We start from the raw sequence: 12489 nt of genomic DNA, 5'->3' as shown, positions 1-12489 counted from the left end.
TTAATTTCTGGACACACTCTGCATATAGTCACGCGTTTAGTATGGGGAAGCATATAATGATCAAACCGATAAGATTATAATTAATTAGGCGAACTGGTGTCCTGTCAAGCAACACTCGCTACAAGCAAGTCAACGTTGAAGTACGATTCTGTACTGGTCAGAGTGATCATCGCAGCTAATCTGATGACCATCAGAGAAACACGCGTCGGGCATTTATGCGTTTGGCTTCGTACATCCCAGCGTTATCACTGGTGCTCGCGTCGGTGCGTTCTAGAATAGGCTTTACTACTCTAGTCAAGGTCGCAACCTTGTGGGAATGTTAAAAAGCTTTCGCCAAGGTTTCCGCCCAATCTTGCATGTCCTGCGCCGATCGACAGCACTTGTGAGAGGTTTAGCCATGGATGCTCGTATCGTTGGTAGGGAGAGAGAGAGAATTTATTAGAAGGCAGAGAGGTCGGCCTGAGCTAGTTCGCTCTAGCCTGCTACTCTACACAGGGGATAAGGGAAAGGGGAAGGAAAGAGGGATGAAGGGTGGTATGAATGAACGAAACGTTGTTGCACGGTCACCATCGTATTTTCTCTGGTTCGATGCGTCTCTTTACTGCTGTTCATGTCAGATACGCGTGTTTTTTTTTAACATATGCATATCCTAGCGAAACTCAAGCTGCGTAGTGAAACAAGAAGGCAAGCGAAACGGTAGCCTTCAGAGTTCCGTGTACGACGCAGCAAAGTGGCAGACATGATCTGAAAAGAAATAAAGAAGCATCACTTGCGCCGCAAGGGCGAAGCAATGCATGGGATAGCAACTGAAGAGTTTCCTATAATTTTCGGAACTCAACGATGGTGAAATATTGGAATGTCACACGAAGAACGACAACCAGCGCGAAACGTGCAGCACGCCGCTATAGGCCACACAGGACGCACAGCACACAGGACGAGCGCGAACTAACAACTGTCACAGCTCGGCTCTCGAAGCGCGCTGCTCAAGCACTAAGGAGGAGGAATGCAACGATTCCAAAAGTATGCACCGGACAAGCGTCAACTAACCACTGCCACTGTTGTTACTTCTTTGTCTCGGAGCAGTGCGCTCCTTTCGCAAACGCGGTCGGTGCAGCGAGCGAAGTGACCTTCGGGCGCACCGTAAATTTGCGGAGTTACGCAAACTTTGCGGCGAAAATTTTACGCGAGCGTCTCGGTGAAAGCACGTGGCTTACAAACCATAGAGTTTCCCAAAAATAACTAGAGGGCATTCTGGCGCTGCGATCGTTCAGCGACCATGGGAATGATGGGTAGTACACACATTTGCCTAGTCTTCGTACTTGCGGGCGGTGAACCGTACTTGCCGCTTCGTTTATTACTGGTTACGGTTTTGTTTTGAAAGAAAAAACGAACCCTTTTGAACTTAAGGACTTTATTCAAAATAGTAAGCTTAAAAGAATAAGGTTGTGAAGCGCAAACGGTGAACATTTGCTCATTTATGTTTTCGTGAAAAAACAGCTCCAAGCCACACGAACACACGCGGAGCCAGAAGCAGGACAGAAGTACGAAAATTAGACAAATGTGTGTACTACCCATCATTTCCATGCTCGTTGAAGCGCCGTGCGTTGCAACTCCCATAGACACTAGCGCCAGAGTTCCCTCTAGTAAGTATTGTGGGAAACTCTATGTTACAAACCACCCCATTACTAGATGAGCATACGCACACGTGTGACCACATCCTGTAGGGCAAAGTGCATGTACAGTACTAGTGTATAGGAGGCGCACGCTCAACGCAACGAGCGGGGCGAAGATTTTCAAAGCGCGCACTTCGCACCGTTGAGCCGGTGATAAAGAGGATACACTGAAACAACTCCGAGCTTAGCGTACCGCCAGGGATAGTTCGCCGTGAGCATTTTGAAGGACGCAGGCTCCGTGGCCGAATTGGCTGACGCAGCGCACTGGAGAGGCCCCGCCCAAACGACAGAAGTGTGGCAGCCAATCACTTCCGTGACCAAAGACGTAGTACCACTCATGCACCAAGGCAACATCCTCCGGAGTCACCGTGAGGCTCATGACGTCAGTCTGCAGTGCGCGCCCATTGGTGCAGGCTTTGGTGCATCACCCTTTCAGGAGAAAATGTCGCCGACTTCTAAAGTTGCACTGGACTACACATATATACATATGCGAGACATGACGCTGACGCCGATGGTAGAAACTAGCCCGGAGTGCCCATATTGTTGTTATCGCATTGGAGCACTGGCGTCAGCATTCTTACTATTATACCACACCGATCTTACGCAGCCTCGTTACATTTCTCGTTACACCGCCTAAATTGAGCACCAAAGGTGCTCTACGAGCTACGATAACCTACCTCTAACTTTTGTGAAGCAGGTCTGGTGGTTGCTTTTTGTACCATTAAGTACTCTCAACGTATTTATGTCATTTGTCACAAACACGCTGCTGCTAAATCTCATCATTGGAGTAAAATTGCCTCAGCGCCAGGCAAAAGAAAGTCGCATTCAGCTGCAACTTTGAAACTTCCTACTTTTAATTCGGCCATCTTCCAGGAGGCTATTCATCGTCAACTTCGAGCTCAGTTGTGCCAATAGCTGAATTATTGATTCAGGAACCTTTCCAGCTGGAAAAGTTTATTATAAATCTGCAAATGAAACTTTCTTGGTCTGGAGCGTAACCACTTCACCATATTTGTTTGAATATATGTCTTGTATTTCTCATTTCATTTCTAAAATAGCGACTGTCATAAAAGCGATTTGGATCACCAGTGATGCCCATATGGCAGCTTTCATCACGTATGTGTTTAATTCAAGGCAATAATTTCGGCTACACGTTGCGCGAAGTAAATGCTTTTTAGGGGCGAAGCTCCTTATAGAAACACCTGTTTGTCCCTCGTAGCCGTTGTAGTGTGTAACGAGTATAACATTTTCACCTCCAAGGTGGTGCCGGTGAGAGATTTCGTCTGTGCGTTGTTGAACAATAAAAAATAGTGCTCAATGTGCATGCCAATGGCTGCTAATGGGGAATGAGAGACAGGAGCGTTCGGCTTTTAGTTAACGCGCACGCTGCAATCCCAATTAGCAGCCATTGCAATGTCCATTGAGAACTATCTGACAAGAAAGGGTAGCTACGTTATACTCGCTTGGTGTAACCTCCTTAGTTTTAGGAATATTTAGCGAGCGTTGAGCCGTAGTGCCATGAATACAATGAACTAGTATATACCATGAATGAACTCGAGGTGGTTAAAGGTGGGAAGTAGATACGAAGCGCAAGCCGTAAGAAAGTAAAAGCCGAATTCTCCTGTCTCTCATTTCTCATTAGCAGCCATTGGCATGAACATTGAGCACTATCTGACATGAAAAGGTTGCTACGTTATAATAGCTGGGCGTAACCTCCTTGGTTTCAGAAAGATTTAGTGAGCATTGGGCCGCAGTGCCATGGATACAGTGAACTAGTATATACCATGAACTCGAGGTATTTAAAGGTGGGAAGTAGACCCGAAGCGCAAGCCGTAAGAAAGTGCGCGTGTGCCACCTTTCGTTTAGTCTTTGGAATGTCCGCTGGATGGCGATGCTTCTATATGGGGAATATACGATGAAAAGATGCGAGATGGTGGTACTTGGAGTGTTGAATAGATGGACGAATGGACACACAGACAGATGCATGGATGGACGCATGAACGGACGCAGGGGCGGATGCATGGATGAACGCAGGGACGGACGCACGAACAGACGTACGCACGGACAGGCGGATGGACGCATGGACGTACGAATGCTTCTCCCCACCCTCCATCATTCACTCCGTGGATATGCTGCCATTTTTTTCTTTATTTTGTAGTAGGTAGCATTTGATAGTATCTTGATGATGATCACCTCGTTTTCATGTACCGGTCTTTTTCTTTCACCCTGCACCCCCGATACTTATTGCGATAGTGTCCAAAGGACACTTATGTACTGTAAAAGGTAAATGCCCACTGTCTGGATCCTACTGGTTTCAAAAAGACGAAGTGCCCGGTCGACTCCATTGTTGAATATAGCAAGGCACCGCTCGTTTTATGGCTGATCATCCATGGTGGTTCGCGCCGGATAAAAAAAGAAATCGATCAATCAAACTTCGTAAGGTTTATAAAAGCATTTAAAATCTTCAGCATTATTCTCTAAACATTATTGTGTCAGGACGGCTTTGTGCTCTCCCATAGTACAATTGTAGTCATCAGTAACGTGCGTTAGGGACACCCTACGGACTTGGACACTTTTGTTATATAGACGCTCGTTTCATGGGTTTGTTGCGTCTCACGATTGAATGAACTTTTTTCTAAATACAATTATCAATGATTTTTGACGATGCGGCATCACCAAGTGTATGGCCCTAGAGACGGATGGCTTTGAGCTCTCCCATAGTAGAGTACCGAGTACTCTAAATTGTCAAACACTTCTTCTGAAAAACACATCCTTCAGAGTGGGTATGATTGATTGATATGTGGGATTTAACGTCCCGAAACCTCCATATGATTATGAGAGACGCCGTAGTGGAGGGCTCCGGAAATTTCGACCACCTGGGGTTCTTTAACGTGCGCCCAAATCTGAACACGTGGGCCTACAACATTTCCGCCTCCATCGGAAATGCAGCCACCGCAGCCAGAATTCCAGCGACCTGTGGGTCAACAGCCGAGTACCTTAGCCACTAGACCACCACGGCGGGGCGACGCCAGCACAGCTAACTAGCAGTGGATCCCAGAGTAGCTGCAGTTCCATTGCTGCAATCACTGTCAATACGAAAGAGCCTGCCGTTGGTATCAACTTTGGCCCCACTTACTCATGCTTGGGCATCCTCCAGCACGGGGAAGATGAGTTTATCGCCAACGACCAGGGCAACCGGACGACTCCCAGTTACGTCACCTTACACCGAGACCGAGCGACTCATCGGCGACCCGGCCAAGGCGCACGCTGCCTTGAATCTGGAGACCGTGTTCAGCTCGAAGCGACTCACCGGGCGTACCTTCGACGAACTCGAGCTCCAGAATGACCTTAAGCGCTTGTCCTGTACCCTCATCAATGACAACAGTGAGCTGAAGATTAAGGTGACCTACAAACGCGAGGAGAAAGTGTTTAATCCGGAGGAGATATCGGCCATGTGTGGGTTCGCACATGCGTCACCATGCCGGCCTGCTTCAATTCGCGCCGACAGGCAACCAAGGACGCCTGAACTATCGCCGCTCGTGTCCAAGATACAGAGCAAACCGACTGCCGCTGTCCTGGCCTACGGCCTGGACAAGGTAACCAGCAATGATCTCGTTCTCAATGTCGACCTCGGCGCTGGCACGTTCGACGTTTCCCTTCTGTCCATCAAGAACTCGCACGCGTTCGACCTTATCGACTACAATAACGGCGAGATCCAGCGATAGTTCGACATAAACATATCCAATAAGGCACGTGCCATGCATCGACTGCGAACGGCGGCTGAGCGGGCCAAACTCATCCTTTCCTCCACCACGGAGACAAGCATCGGGATTGACGCCCTCTTCGATGGTACCAATCTCTACACCAGGATCACGCGCGCCCAGTTCGAATAGCTGTGCCCGAACCTCTTCAAGAGCATCCTGGGACCGACACAGAACCACATACATACCAGAACTCGGTGGCGGTGGACATACAGACAAAGGCATGCGCATGTTTCCGCTTTAGAGGGGGCGAAGTCAATATATGGTGCTGATTTTGCGCCCCCCCCCCCCCCCCCGCTAGAGTCACATCGCCCTCTTCCTATTACTCAGTGTATAGGGCTGACATTGCGCCTCCCCGCCCTCTTAGGTGGCCAGAGGGGTCAGTCGCCCCACTCCCTCCCCCCCCCCCCCCCGCGTGCGCACGCCTATGCATACAGGTGAAGATAAAAGGAGATACAGGAGTTCTGCTCACTGTTCATGATGCACCCATGCCGAAAAAATTGCTGTGAAACCGAGATGGCGGTGGCATGCTCATAAGTTCGCCAGAAATCGGCACGTCCGTACTGACCCACTTTCCTCGTCAGTTGTCTCCGATACGGCTCAGTGAAAATAAATATTCTGGCACTGGAATACTCCATAATCTTGTGTCTTAAGACACAAGATTATCGTCGACGACGACGTCTTGGTGGGAAGGCGGTTCTAACAACCTATTTTAGGGGATCAGTCACTTGACGTAAAACTGGAGCAAGAGTGTAGAGGATGGGTAATAAATTGAATGATTTATTTATTTCCAACATTTCCAACATGTTTTTTTTTCAACAAGTTGGGGTAGTAGCTCACAACTGGTGCCCTCACGTTATGTAAGGAGTTGGAATGAGGAGAATAAACAGGGGGGGAGGGGGGGGGGTCGAACGTGACTTCGGAGCGTACGGTGGCCTCTGGCGGAGGGCTGCGTAAGCGTTCTCTGGGGCTGCGCTTACCCTTCCCAGCAGAGCGTCTCGACATGTGGTGTCAGAAGCGGGATCCTGCCACTTGGATGGGTTCGCTCGCAGGATTTCAAGCTGGACGGTTGTGCCCTCGCGATCTCCGACATCAGCGTAGCTCCCGCCGACTGGTTCGCCCTCCGCGGTCTCCTGACGCCGTGCAGCTCTCGCATTGTGGCACCCCGCCATTGGACTGCTTCGACCGGATCCCCACTTTCCTATCTCCTTCTTTTTTTCTCTCGCTTGGCTGTCTTCTTCTCCGTCTATTTTTCTTCTATTCTTTTTATTCCTCCTTCCCCCCACCCCTATAAGGCACTGCGCCGTGTCGCCTGAAGGCAGACAGAAATTAGGTGCCTTTTTCCTCTTCATTCTAACCACTACCACCACCACTTGGATGCCAGATTCTGAGACCCCAAGCTCTTCTGCTGGGCGCCTGCGTTTCCCTTCGCTCTCCGCTGCCGTTCGACTTTGACAATGCAGGTCAGAGTCGAGCATGAATTCAGCCGTTCGAAGACTTCTCCTTCGCGTCAGGCTTAGCGTCTGCTGCCGAAGAAACAAAGGTCCGCACCTTGCTCTACTGCATGGGTCCTCAAGCTCGGGTTATTTTGTCATCTCTCAAGACTGACACGGAAGCATACGCCTCAAGCAGTCAAAGAAAATTCAGTGGATACTTTGTTCACCGGGTCAATGAACTCTACGAGTCCAACTGGTTTCACAAACGCAACCAGCTGTGTGGCGAGACTGTTGATGCGTTCTACACCGTGCTCAAGAACATGTTCAAGGAATGCAACTATCCTCTCACGGTCGAGGATCGTCTAGTGCGCGACTGTTCTGTTGCGGGTCTACCGGACTCGCGCCTGTAGAACCAGCTGTGCCGCCTCTCGAAGATAGAGATGCGCTGACTCAAGCTCGCCAGCCTGATGATGCTGAAAAGGAAAAACAGGCTCGCAGTTCACATGCAAAGCCTGTCGGCAACGTTCAGTACAGTTTTCCAGTCTAACTGCAGCGCCGAGAACATAGTCTAGCGGATAAAAAAAGCAACCTTGAGACGGCGTCGGTGAAGAATGGAACGCGACGCGTGCGTCTCGCGCCTTGCATCCGTCGGCGGATTGTGGCCGGGATGCATGGGGTACGCGCGCACGCGTGTATTTTCAGCGTGCCCCTAACGGCGAATGTCAAAGACTTCGAGACGGGGCAGTGTGAGCAACGCAGCTCACTCTGGTCAGTGCACGGTGCCTGAGCGAGCGAGTGGCCGCACCAGCTCAGACGCGTCTCAACGCTCCTCTCGTTCAGAGGTTAACCAGGATCGCGTCTCGTCGAACGTTACCTGCGACTCCTGTGGTTTGCTGGCACCCTCATGTTATGCGAAGAATTGCCCTGCCAGGAAAGCTACATGCAACTTATGCCATAAAAGAGGACACTTCGATGCAGTTTGCCGTTTAAGGAAGAAGCGTCACAGCCACATTCAGCTGCTCGCAGTAAATGCCTCCCACGAACTTCATCGTTTCGTCAGCGTTGAAGTCAACGGACGCACTCTTCGCTTCAAAGTGGACTCGGGGGCCGATTTGTCTGTTGTTCCTCCAACCTTCGAGGGATTCCCTGCTTCGCTTGACCCGCCAGGAGGCGAGCAACTTATTGGACAGGGACGCAACAGACTCTACTTCATGGGTACGTTTTCTGTAACTTTGACCTGGTGTTCTCGCACCATTGAACAGAAACTCAACGCGGTGCAGGGTATCGACACACCTCTGCTTGGTTATGAGGCGATATTTGGACTTGGTGTCATCCACCACCGGCGTCATTGACGTTGGTCTCAGCAAACCGCCCCAGGCATTGTCTGTTCTTGTCCGCCTGAGCTGCAGGTGGGGTGCCAACTAGAGTAGGAGTAAAGCATGCGTCCTCATCACTGTCTTCACTTGGATTCAGCATGGAAGTGCTTAGCTCCTCAGTCTGCATCTCTATGCTGCCCCTGGCACCAGGCTCGCGGCATGAGTTGTCACTCGCAAGTTTCCTTAGTTTTGGCACTAAAGAAAAGCCTCTGCCCAGCCCAGGCAATGTGAGAGCTGTATCTGTGGCTGATGAATAAAAAGGGATGTTGAAGACGATGACCGCTGTAGGGCAGAGCATTCACCATTCGCAAATCCGGACAATGGTGGCGACTCTTCTACCTCACACATTAACCAACAGTGGTCTAGATTAAAGTGTCCACAAGTCATCGTCGTACAGAAGCTCTTGGAAACATTACATGTTAACCTTCGTGAAGTACGTGTACTAAGAACACCTATTCAAACAATGAAAATAGAATTTGACAATATTTTTCCTAATAATTGCAAAAATTTTCCTAGTAGATATCTAAATGCCATTTTGAAAGACCACCTGGCAAGATTAGACACAAAGATTGTAATAGCAACTGATGCTTCAGTTCGCGAAGAGAAGGCAGGCGTCGGAATTGCATCTTTAGTGTTGGATTAGTCTTTTTCTATTCGTTTACCTGATTTCACACCTATTTATGAAGCGGAATTGCTGGCAATTCTCTTAGCGTTACGAAAATTACCTCAATCAGTAACAGATGCTATTATTCTTTCAGACTGCTTGTCTGTGTGTAGTTCATTAACTATGCCTAATATGTCCAATGCTTTAAAAGTATTTTACGACCTTGCCCCAAGACATTTACAACTAATTCGCTTGGTGTGGATACCAGGGCATAAAGGTTTAACCCTCAATGAATATGCAGATGCACTCGCTGTGGCCTCACATAATTATTCCATAATTTCTATATTGCCGACGCTAGCATTTATCGCCGTGGCACGCTTTGAAAAATTTTTCATGTCAGATCCGTTTGAAAAATCTCGCTTGGCAACATCGGATTTTTCTCATCTTAAGTACCCTTGGAAAAATCGATGGTGCTCCTCTAGAACAGCGGAGATATCAATTACGAGACTAAGATGCCGAGGTCCCCCCCTGAACTTTTATCTACACAGGTCTGGTCTGGGTTATACACAAACCAAAGGAAGAGACTGTTAGAAGAACCTCTGTGTAGGTTGGCTCTAAATCCGGTGGTCCTCTCCTTTGGACCAACTGAAAAGGGATTTAGCCACTGGAATGTTTGCGAGACCCTATGCGTTCTAAAGGCAACAAAACGATTAGAATGTTAAGCTGAGGCATAAATTCACTTTATTTAAAATCATATATTGCGTACCTGACAGGCAGAACACAATATGTAGAAATAAACGGCTTCAAATCTGAGTCATTAAGCGTTACTTCAGGGGTACCACAAGGTTCAGTTTTAGAACCGATATTATTCTTAACTTACATAAATGACATTTCATGCGGCATAGAAGTACTACAGTGCGACTTTTTGCAGACGACTGCCTAATTTATAAAGAAATACGCAGTGAAGCTGACCAAAAACACGTAATGATAATCTTGATGCTGTCAGTAATTGGTGCACTGAATCTGAAATGGAAATAAATCAAACTAAAACAGTTGCTTTGCACGTCACAAACAAAAGTAAGCGTGTCTTACATTTCAATTAAAATCTATTCTACCCGCCTGTCTACCGTAAATGAAATAAAATATTTAGGTGTAACAATATCCAGTAATCTAAATTGGAGGACCCATTTGGAAAACATTTGTGCGGTGGTGGAGAGAAAACTATGGTACTTGCAAACAAAATTAAGACTTGCTACGACTCCCGTTAAGCTAGCAGCATATCTTACGTATATTCGGCCAACATTGAAATATGCCAGCATTGTGTGGGATCCCTCGGAATTCGGCCTCATTAATATGCTAGAAAGAATACAAAGGCGAGCTGCCAGGTTTATTCTTTCAAAGTACTCCTCGACTGAGTCAGTAACAGAAATGCTACGCTCTCTTCAACTGCCCACTTTAGCCGAACGACGGCAATTGGCAAGGATGAAGTTCTTGTTTTTATTGTCAAAAAATAAATTAAACATAAACACAACAAAATACTTATTGACCACGCCGCGGAAGAAACCTAAGAAGTGTAAACGACTACACATACGAAGTACCACAACAGCGTGTCAATGTATATGCGAATTCAGTTTTTCAAAAAACAATTCCTCAGTGGAATGCTTTGCCATTACCACTGGCTCATTGTGATTCACTGGAAAAATTTGAGGAAGGGCTCAAAGATATTTTTCTGTAAGCATGGTCTACTATGTTAATTTATTGCAATTTATTTGTATGCTTACTATGACTGCACTGTTTTTCATTTAGCCTCAATGCCGGTGTTTTCAATGTATGTCATGTGACATTTCCAAGTTCAAGTGTTGCTATTTAAATTGCTGTATGATTTGAATGTATTGATGTTTGTCATTCTTAGTATGTCCCACCCATGTAACAGCCGAAAGGCTAACAGTATACAGAAAATAAATAAATAAAATATTAGCCTGTTCGTTCTTTGTATTACCTCTATTTTATTTCTAATCTATCGTTTACCAATTGGTTCTTTGTTTAAACATCGTTATCTAAATAATCCAGCTGGTAAAACAACTCCACCTGAAAAGTGAGGCACCGTCCGTTTCATGGCCGATCCCCTGTAGTGGGTTGCGCCAGAACTCTGAGGAACAACCAACCAACCAACATTTCGACAGGAACAAGTGCCAAACTGCTCGAACAAGTGTCATAGACAATGTCGAGCACACTGTCATCGAAACGAATCCCAGTTCATATCAAGCTCAGGCCCAACTGGCCATTCACTAACGATCTTGACCACAAGGACAGAAGACAACGACAAGATAAGGCAAGAAGTTACAATGTTGACCGCGCTTTTAAGGATCTCTTTGTCCTAAAAGAAGGGGAAGGAGTGTGTGTGCAGAACGTGAAAGTGTGGGCTAGAGTTCCGAGTCCTGATCAAAGGCCACGCTCTTTGAGGTTCGGATGCCCAGTGGTGTTCTTGCCCAGTTTACCAGTGGTGGTACTTACCCGATTTCTGTGGCATAATCCTGACAGGAAACACAATATTGGCTGCACAAATATTGGCTGCCTTGAACAATGTGTCCCTATTAAAAGTGGGTAGAATCAAAACTTGCAGGCTACCATGTTTCCGACACAGGCATGTTTTGCTGCGATGAGCCTTTGTTAGGAATGGGGTCGCATCGCCCGTGCGAACACGCTATTTTGTCATCCCAAGGCAGTCTCGAAGACAAGTCGACGTGGAACCAAAAAGCTTTATAAAAGTATTATGTCATTGAGACGTGACTGATCAGAAATTCAGCATCTCAGTGATAGTCGCTATGTGCTTATCTGCACAGGTGCTTCTCGTCAAGTTCCAGAGTGGAAATTCTTGACCTACACCAGGTATGCACAATTTAGTGCTGTCCATTTCACATCAACCTGCGTATGATTCCCCTATTGATGTGGTGGTGCCTCACTCGCGAAGTGACGTGAACTCTTCGTTGAAATCACTCGTGCGAGAGCGTAAAGCAACTTATTGGTCTGTCAGACGATGTAGGTGGGAAACAAACCCTGAAATGACTTTTTGCCCAGGATGAATCATCAAAGCCGCACCCTTTTCACTCGCTGCTTCGCACACCATTCCCCGTGCAGACAGCCGCTACTGTGAATGATGCCAAGTTTGCGAAATGTTACACCTATTTTGTGACTGCCCACTTTACACATTAAACCAAGAACGCTCGCTCCAACGCAGACAGGAATAGCGTTCCCAAGGCTAAGTTAAAATAGCATTTTGTTGTCAATGTGCGGCGAGACAAAGAGAACGACTGCTACCAGGGTAGTCACTGGCTTTTTAGGGCATAGAATCGGACACCAGACTTTTACAAAACCAGTACTACGTGTTTCATACATACACACCACTTACCTCCGCATTGTCACTAATTTTTTTTCTCTTTTGGGCCGCTGCCGAGTACCAGGCTAGTAGAGTGCAATAGCTCAGACCAGCCTCTCTGCCTCCTAATAAATTATCTTTCTTAGAACTTATAACAAACAGGGATAAAACTAATCTTCGGTCATAACAAAGCGACTGAGAAATTGGTGTGGCCATTCGTACGGTCCCTGGAATACATACGTTTATAAAGAATTCTCGCAAAT

At 47.2% G+C, this 12489-nt stretch overlaps 1 pseudogene; it reads left to right on the top strand.

The window, feature by feature from the left end:
* The first annotated feature begins 397 nt into the window (after positions 1–397).
* Positions 398–5398, top strand: LOC119165444 (heat shock cognate 71 kDa protein-like; annotated as a pseudogene).
* Positions 5399–12489: the final 7091 nt, after the last annotated feature.

The sequence above is a fragment of the Rhipicephalus microplus genome, chromosome 8 (genome assembly GCF_043290135.1).
Source record: "Rhipicephalus microplus isolate Deutch F79 chromosome 8, USDA_Rmic, whole genome shotgun sequence".
NCBI classification, from domain to species: Eukaryota; Metazoa; Arthropoda; class Arachnida; order Ixodida; family Ixodidae; genus Rhipicephalus; species Rhipicephalus microplus.
This window is presented reverse-complemented; position numbering and strand designations above follow the sequence as displayed.